Source organism: Leucoraja erinacea, chromosome 27, assembly GCF_028641065.1.
Source record: "Leucoraja erinacea ecotype New England chromosome 27, Leri_hhj_1, whole genome shotgun sequence".
NCBI lineage: Eukaryota > Metazoa > Chordata > Chondrichthyes > Rajiformes > Rajidae > Leucoraja > Leucoraja erinaceus.
Window position 1 is genome coordinate 16,683,653 of NC_073403.1, and position 9,203 is coordinate 16,692,855.

Here is a 9,203-nt window from a genome sequence, read left to right on the forward strand (position 1 = left end):
AGAAGGGTCTTGACCTGAAACATCACCCATTCCTTTTCTCCAGAGATGGTGCCTGTCCCGCTGAGTTACTCCGGCATTTTGTGTCGACCCGTAGCCAGGATTGAAATCGAGTCTCTGGCACTGTAAGGCAGCAACTCTACCACTGCACCACCGTGCTGCCCTTCTCCAGACGGTTTTCAGTAACTCAAATGACCAGGAAGAAAGGAAGCTGCAGAAAGCGGTGGACATTTCCCAGCCCATCTCCAGTACTGACCTCCCTCAGCTCCTCCCTCACTTCCATCCAGGAACTTCAGCTGTCCTTCCAGGTGAGGCAGATGTTTACATGCACTTTCTCTAACCTCATCCACTCATCCGGGGTTCCTGATGAGGTCTCCCTTTGTATACTTGGCGACTACCTCACCGAACACTTGCGCTCAGTCCACCTAGGCCTACTGGAACTCCGGGTTGCAAACCATTTTAACCCCCCTTCCCATTCCCATACTGACCTTTCTGTCCTGGGCCTCCTCCATTGATAGAATGGCACCACACACAAATTGCAAGAACCGCACCTTATATTCTGCTTGGGTAGCACACAACCCAATGGTATGAACATTGGATTCTCCAATTTTAGGTAACTAAGCCAAACCCCCCCCCCCCCCCTTACCCACTTATCCCCTTCCTTTTTACCTACATTCCTTCCTCTCTGGCTTCACAGTTCATCTATTCTTATCTCACACTTTTTGCCTATTTATCTCTGGCCTTTGTCCAACCTTCCCCCCCTCTCCCGTATCCACGTACCATTTGCCAAGCTTTGTCCAGTGTCTTCTCTCTTCCAGCTTGCTTCCCCCACCCCCCCACAATTAGTCTGAAGAAGGGTCCCAACCAGAAACATCATGGACCTATGTTCTGCTGCAGTCTTTGTTTTTGGATGCACTATGTACTTTGGTTTTGCATGTTTATGGTCTGGTTACAAAGTGCTCTTCTTCGCCCCCTCCTTGTCCTCCTGTCCCTACTTTCTCTTCTCCTCCTCCTCTATTTTTGTCAAGGGTTTGGTCTGGCTGTAAAAAGTGACAAGACAAGGGGCACTAAATAAGCTGCATGAATGTGGCCCTTAATCCCTTCCCGTCCATATTTCTGTCCAAATGTCATAAGGTCATAAGGAATAGGAGTAGAATTAGGTCATTCAGTCCATCAGTCATTCAATCATGGCTGATCTATCTCTCCCTCCTAACCCCATTCTCCTGCCTTCTCTCCATATCTTTTGACACCCATACTAATCAAGAATCTATTCTTAAAAATGTCTACTGACTTGGCCTCTACAGCCTTCTGTAGCAAAGAATTCCACAGATTCACCACCCTCTGACTAAAGAAATTCCTCCTCATCTCCTTGCTAAAGGAACATCCTTTAATTCTGAGGCTATGACCTTTAGTTCTAGACTCTCCCACTAATGGAAACATCCTCTCCACATCCACTCTGTTTATGAAAAGTTGTAATTGTATCTGTTTCTATAGCTTCCTCTGGTGGCTCGTTTCAGATATGGGTTACCCTCTGGGTGCAAAGGTTGCCTCTGAGGTCCCACTTAAATCTCTCCCCTCTCACCTTAAGCCTTTGCCCTCTAGTCTCAGTATTGTCTATCATGGGGGAAAATACTATGAGCATTCACTTTATCTGTGCCCCTCATGATTTTTGTATACCTTAATAACCAGCTGCAGGAAAATCAGCAGGGAGCTATGGCGATGTGCACTTTTTTCTCCTTATATGGTGCTGTTTAGAAAAATCAACAGACTTGTGCCCAGGTCACAATCTACTGGCCCGAGTTGAACTGGCACGGGCACAGTGTACACTGATGGCTTATACTCCAAACATGGAGTAATGTATTACTAGGCAGGCAAACATGTGCTTTGTTTGCAAATCAAAAGGACACAATAACAAGGGGAAATTGGAAGCTGAGCTTTTACACACCGCTTGATACTGAAAGAAGTGATTGCAGTTTTCAACAGCAAAATGGAAAAGAAGCAATTAGCAATAGAGAAAGGATCCATCCAAAGGGAGATTTTGACAATAGGAAAAGCCTTCTAAACATTTCCAAATGTGCTAGTTATCAAAGTACTTTCAAAGTGCAGCTACTGCTGTAACATAAGAGACACAGCAGCCTAATTCCACAACGCATGTCACAATGAATGCAGGAATTAAATCAACATCTCCCTGAACACAAATTAAAATATAGATCTGACATTTGCCTCCGTGTTACAGTGAAGCGTTCCATGTTAAAGCTGGTGAGACCATGAAGTAGGTGCGGGTGATTTTGACATTTAAATCACTTGACAGGTTAGTAACGTGACTTCCACATTATGAGCTATGCACTTAAGAGTTTTAGATGCAGCGTAGAACAGCTGAGCTCTCTCCTTCACTATCATTTCCATGACAACAAACACCAGTAATAATCAAAAGGGTTTTTCTTTATTGTCTAAACCCACTCGAGATGGATTCTATTTTTATTGCTAATTATTTCTTTTCTGCTTTTCTGTCGAAAACCACAATCATTACCGCTACTCTTTCAGTTCCAGTCGGTGGCGGTGCATGGAAGTAACCTTCTGATTCCCCCCTTATTATTGTTTGGCAAACAAAGAGCATATTTGGCTGTTACACAACTGCAGTGAAAAAGTGCAAAAACATTTCAATATAGCCGCTGAAATGAAAGAAGTATTCTTTTTCCAGTGGAGTCACCATTTTGTTAGCTGAGGCGCATTATCACACCATGATAAAATGCACACATGTGGATATGTGGGAAGGAACTACCGATGCTGGTTTAAACCAAAGAGAGACACAAAAAGCTGGAGTGACTCAGTGGGTCAGACAGCATCTCTGGAGAAAAGGAATAGGTGACATTTCGGTTCTGAAGAAGGAAGAAGGGTCCCGACCCGAAAAGGCTCCTATTACTTTTCTCCAGAGATACTGACTGACCCACTGAGTTGCTCCAGCTTTTTGAGTCTATCTTGAGACTTGAGTAGAGACATACCAGCAGATTTTCCTTGCTATTTCTCCCATTAATCCAGTCAATTGGTCCCATTAACTTTTAGACAATGGACAATAGGTGCAGGAGTAGGCCTTTCGGCCCTTCGAGCCAGCACCGCCATTCAATGTGATCACGGCTGATCATCCCCAATCAGTACCCCGTTCCTACCTTCTCCCCATATCCCCTGACTCTGCTATCTTTAAGAGCCCTATCTAGCTCTCTCTTGAAAATATCCAGAGAACCGGCCTCCACCACCCTCTGAAGCAAAGAATTCCACAGATTCACAACTCTCTGTGTGACAAAGTGTTTCCTAGTCTCCGTTCTAAATGGCTTCCACCCCTTATTCTTAAACTGTGGCCCATGGTTTTGGACTCCCCCAACATTGGGAACATGTTTCCTGCCTCTAGCATGTTGAAACCCTTAGTAATCTTTTGTTTCAGTTTTTCACCTGTTGTAAAATGCAGGTCCCACCACCGATTTTCCGGCACCCTTTGTTCCAGAGCCTTTCTGGATTATCCGTTTTGCTGGTCCAACAGAGGTCATGGCCTCCGAGAGGAGTCCGCCTAGGCCACTGAGGGACTGGGACACATGTGACCTCGGAAGTCTGCTATTGGAACGGATCTGCCATCTCCGGCCGGGCTGGAGTTCCAGAGGCCCGGCTGCAGGGGACAAATTTGAGTCACCGATCGGCATGGAAGTCCCAATGACGTTGGGATTGGTTGCCTTAGCAGACCTAGGCACCACATATTCGGGGGGATTTCCAGGGGGGATTTCAGGTGCGCTCTCGTAATTTTGTCCGATTATGGAGGTGCCGGACCACCAGTTGCCGGAAAATTGGTGGTGAACCTGTAATAGATTTTCCAATGAACCTAGTGAGTTTAAAATGAGAAAGAAATGTACAAGCACTCTGGGCCCCGGCTCCAGCCATAACATTTGTTCCCCTTCTTATTCTGGACTTTACCTCTAACCCTCCCTGCACATCTGCTCACAACACTGGCCCACCTCTTTGATGATACCTCAGACTCTCACTCGCTTAACGAACTAACGAGTGAGCCAAACACTGGAGCAGCAGAATTTCCCAGCAGTCGGACGATGGCTTATCTGATTTTTATTCCATAACCACAACTATCTGGAGACATGAACGAAACACAAAGTGCTGGAGGATCTCGATGGGTCAGGCAGTATTTGGGAGTGGGGGGGGGGGGAGGAGAGTGTGGGGGGGGTTTATGCCCCTGTCCCACTTCGGAAACCTGAACGGAAACTCTGGAGACTTTGTGCCCCACCCAAGGTTTCCGTGCGGTTCCCGGAGGTTTTTGTCAGTCTCCCTACCTGCTTCCACTACCTGCAACCTCCGGCAACCACCTGCAACCTCCGGGAACCGCACGGAAACCTTAGGTGGGGCGCAAAGTCTCCAGAGGTTTCCGGTCAGGTTTCCTAAGTGGGACAGGGGCATTAGATGCTGCCCGATCTGCTGAATTCCGCCAGCACATTGTGTTTTGCTCAAGATTCCTGCAACTGCAGTCTATTGAGTCTCCATACCTCAGCGCTGCCAACTCTCACGCTTTGAGCGTGAGAATCACGCCCTCAAGCAAACTCTCACGCCCTCACGCTGATCAGAAATTTCTCACGCTCTGTGGTGAGAATTTCTGTGATCAACGAAACTTTCAAAACTCGGATAAACTGCATGGGCCGCGGGTGTTGGAGAGCCGGGGCTGAGGGAGGGATGGGAGCAGAACCAGCGGCGGGAACAGATGCGGGGAGACGGGACTGGCGAGTGTTTGCGGGGCTGCGAGTGTTTTGCGGGGCTGGCGAGTCGCTCGCTGCAGCTCTGGCCATGGAGCAGGCAAGTTCCGGGCCGTCGGAAGCCTTGCGTCGCTGCCGCGAGAGTCTCTGTGCCGAAGGGACAGACTCTCAAAGGGAGGTGGAGAGAGAGAGAGAGAGGGGAAGGAGACAGGGAGGCAGTGGGGAGAGAGAGGGGGGGGTGAGAGGAGAGAGAGGGGAGAGGCAGAGGGGGAGTGAATGGAGAGAGAGAAGAGGGAGAGGGGAGGGAGAGAGAGGGGAGAGAGGTAAGGGAGGAGATAGAGGTGGGAGAGGAGGGAAGAGAGAGAGGGAGTGAGAGGGAGGGAAGGGGGAAGAGAGAGGGTGGAGAGGGAGGAGAGAATGGGAGAGAGAGGGGAAGAGAGAGGGGTAGTAAAAGAGAGAGGGTGGAGAGGGAGAGGGGGAGAGAGAGAGATGGGGGGGGGCAAGAGAGAGAGAGAGAGAGAGAGAGGAGAAAGAGAGAGGGGAGAGAGCCAGGGGGAGAGTGAGGTGAGAGGGAGAAAGAAATGGGGGAGAGAGAGGGAGAGAGAGAGGGGAAAGGGAGAGAGATGGAGGTGAGAGGAGAGAGAGAGAGAGAGGGGGCAGAAAGAGAGAAAGGGAAAGAGGGAGACAGGAGAGAGAGAGAGAGAGGGAGAGAGAGAGAGAGAGAGAGACAGAGAGAGAGAGAGAGAGGGGAGAGAGAGGGGGAGAGAGAGGGGGAGAGAGAGAAGAAAGAGATTGAGAGAGAGAGAGGAGGAGAGAGAGTTAGGGGAAAGAGGGGAGAGAGTTAGGGGAAAGAGGGGAGAGAGGGGGGAGAGAGAAGAGGGAGGAAAGGGGAGAGAGTGAGAGGGGGAGACAGGGGAGAGAGAGGGAGAGAGAGGAGAGACAGAGAGGGAGAAAGGGGGAGAGGGAGAGTGGGAGAGAGAGAGAGAGAGGTGGAGAGAGAGTATGGGGGAGAGAGAGAGAGGGGGAGAGAGAAAGGGGTTGAGAGGAGAAAGAGCGGAAAAGAAAGGGGGGAGAGAGAGAGAGAGAGTCTCTGTGTCGAATTCGCCCATGTGCGGCATGGATCAGGCTGCGGTTCGGTACATCCTGGAGGACAACCAGTGGCTGCTGGAAGTAAGTACCAAGCACTGGGTAGAAACGGTGGAAGATTGTGGACTTCAAATGGGGGTGGTTGGTGAAGGCATCCTGCTTGCCTGCTAGATTTTCACTTACTGTAACTGCAGGAAAAAATTTCCCGATTTTTGGGGCGTTCAGAACCATGGGTCACAGTTTAAGAATAAAGGGGGGGGGGGCAGTTAGGACTGAGATGAGAACAAACTTTCTTCACGCAGAGAGTTGTGAATCTGTGGAATTCTCTGCCACAGAATGCAGTGCAGGCCAATTCACTGGATGTTTTCAAGAGGAAGTTACATTTAGTTCTTGGGGTTAACGACATCAAGGGCTTTGGGGAAAAAACAGGAAAGAGGTACTGATTTTAGATGAATAGTCATGATCATATTGAATGGCAGTGCTGGCTCAAAGGGCCGATGGCCTATTTTTGCACCTATTTTCTATGTTTCTATGCTTGAGTATATGGCAATAAAACTCGCTCACTTGATTTTGTAGCATTCATGCATGGTGGAGGTATAATGTAGTCATAGAATGATACAGTGTGAAAACAGGCCCTTCGGCGCAACTTGCCCACACCCGCCAACATGTCCCAGCTACGCCACCTGCTTTTGGTCCATACCTCCAAACTTGTCCTATCCATGTATCAGTCTAACCTTTTCTTAAATGTTGGGATGGTCCCTGCCTCAACTACCTCCTCTGGCAGCTTGTTCCATACACCCATCACCCTTTGTGTGGATAAAGTTACCGCTTAAAAAGTTACCTCTTAAAAATACTTCATACAAAAAACATTGAATTCATACTTCTACAGTGCACTAAAACATGATTTTAATACATAAAATTTCAAAACGTTCCTACCCTGGGAGGGGGGGACACCCTTCTTCCACACCCTCTCCCCACTCAGTTGCTCCACTCCCTCACCGGGTACCCCCAAGGCCGGTGATCAGTGATCGCAAAGCCTTCCCCCGTTCAAAAATGCTCCATCCAATTTAAAGCATATATATTACATTCAAGTGTAAGTTAAAAGACTTGCTACAGTATACACCATATTGCACAATTTCAAGTTGAAAAATCCAAACGTTCCGTACCCCCCTCCCAGTCGCTATACTCCCTCGGGCTTGGTCTATCGCAATTTCTCACTCCCAACTCTCACCCAATGTTGGCAGCCCTGATAACTTGAGATTAAATGTTTCCCTTCTCACCGTAAACAAGTGCCTCCCTGGTTCTTGATTCCCCTCCCATGGGATGTGTCCATTCTATCTATCCCCCCCTCATGATCTTATATACTTCTGTGCAAACACCTCTCAGCCTCTTGCATTCCAAATAGTAACGTCCTAGCCTGCCCGACCTCACCCTGTAGCTCAGGCCCTCACATCCTGGCAATATCCTTGTCAATCATCTCGATCCAGTTGCCCGAAAGCAGGTGATGAAGGGCTGAACAAAATGCTCCAGGTGCGGCCTCACCAACGATTGTTCCCTCAGTTGTGCGTTCTCTTCAACCTGTGGCAACCTTCTCTGCTTCTCCTCTGCCTAACACGTTTTTATTTACTTTTACCTTATAAATATTCAAAGGCTTTGCTTCTACTGCTTCTTGAGGAAGAGTGTTCCAAAGAGTAAATTATTATCTGAGTGAAAACATTTTGTCTAATCTGCCTTATAATGAAAGACACTTTATTTTTAAACATTGATCCCTTGTTCTAGATGCTTGTTCAAGAGAAAATGTCCTCTCCACATTCACCCTGTCAATATCTCCCCAAATTCCACCAGGTTTCATTCACATTGCTTCTTGCTCTTCTAAGTTCCAGTGGATCCGAGCCTAACTTATCCAACCTGTCATCGTAGGATTATAGCCCTTTCATTCCAGGTAAATCTTCCCTAAACCGTTTCCAAGCATCAACATCTTTCTTTAAATCGGTAGGCTAAAGCTATCCACAGTGCTCCAGATGTGATCTCATCAACATCCTATCTCACTGAACCATAATCTCCCTGGCCTTGCAATCAATTATCCATATGGTAGAAAATAATGTCCATTTCCCGAACCATTCAAGGCCCCTTGCTGGGATTACAACCCACCTCTACAACTGGATGGTCCAGGGAAAGAAGGGATTCATTTTGTGCTTTCCCTGATCAGGGGCAGCACAGAGTATCCCTTTGCCAGGGGCATCTTAAGCAAATACTTAATGAAGTCTGAAGAGCTCAGGACCTCAGTTTGTAGATTCATTGCTCCACCAATTTGAGGTTAAAGTCAACGGTCTCTCTGTTAAACTCTTGACCTGATGAAGATTCACAAGCTCTCTATCCCCAGCCTCTCGACTGACGACTGTAAGTGGAGCCACAAGCAAATATATTATTACTAATTGCTGATTTCTGCAACGTCTCTGCACATTTGCATTCGAGTTTTTAAAACGATGGCATCATTCTCTCTCTGAAAGGCGCACACAGTAACTGCATTAAAAAAAAGAAATAGAATAAAGATGTTACACTTGAGGGAGCTTTGTGATCATAAGCTGCAATGGTGGTAACATTAGATTGTTTGCTACTCATTGCAATCAGCATTTGAGCGCCACAGATCAAATATGGGCCTATTTCAGGAAGGCGAAACCCCTCTCTGCGACTCTCCAACAAATCTTCACAGATACCAGCTTTAAAAGGGTACTTGCATCTGCAGTTAGTGTGACATTTCTATTTCCCACAACAGCTCTCATCATGACCTCAATTTAGCGACTGTCAATTTAGTGTGAAATGATATGCAGTTTTATAATGTGAACTTCCACCCACCCACTGCTTTCAGATTTCCCAAACTCATTTGGCTCAGGCTCGTAACAGCCCACGGGGACGAGAGGAGATTTTCGCAGCATTAATTCGGTTAGGATATGAATACAGGCCCCGAGGTGACAAGACAATGTTTTAATGTGCAGCCTCCCTCAGCCTCCAGAGAGAGATTTGTTGTGGTCTTCAATCATGGTCGGAGTGACTGCCTGTTGTACCCCTGATCATAAATTGTTGCTTTTCCCAACAACCGTTCTGAAGGTTTATCCAGAGACTGAAATGTCCCCACATTGTAACAAAAGCAGAAGTAACTGATTATTTTGAGTGCAAATTGGCTTAGTGTAGTTTAGTCCAGTTCAGTTGAGAGGTCATTGGTCACTGATCATTGGTCAGTTGAGAGACCTTCTTCTGAAGAAGGGCCTCTACCCGAAACGTCACCCATTCCTTCTCTCCAGAGATGCTGCCTGTCTCGCTGAGTTACTCCAGCTTTTTTGTGTCTATCTTCGGTTTAAACCAGCATCCGCAGTGTCT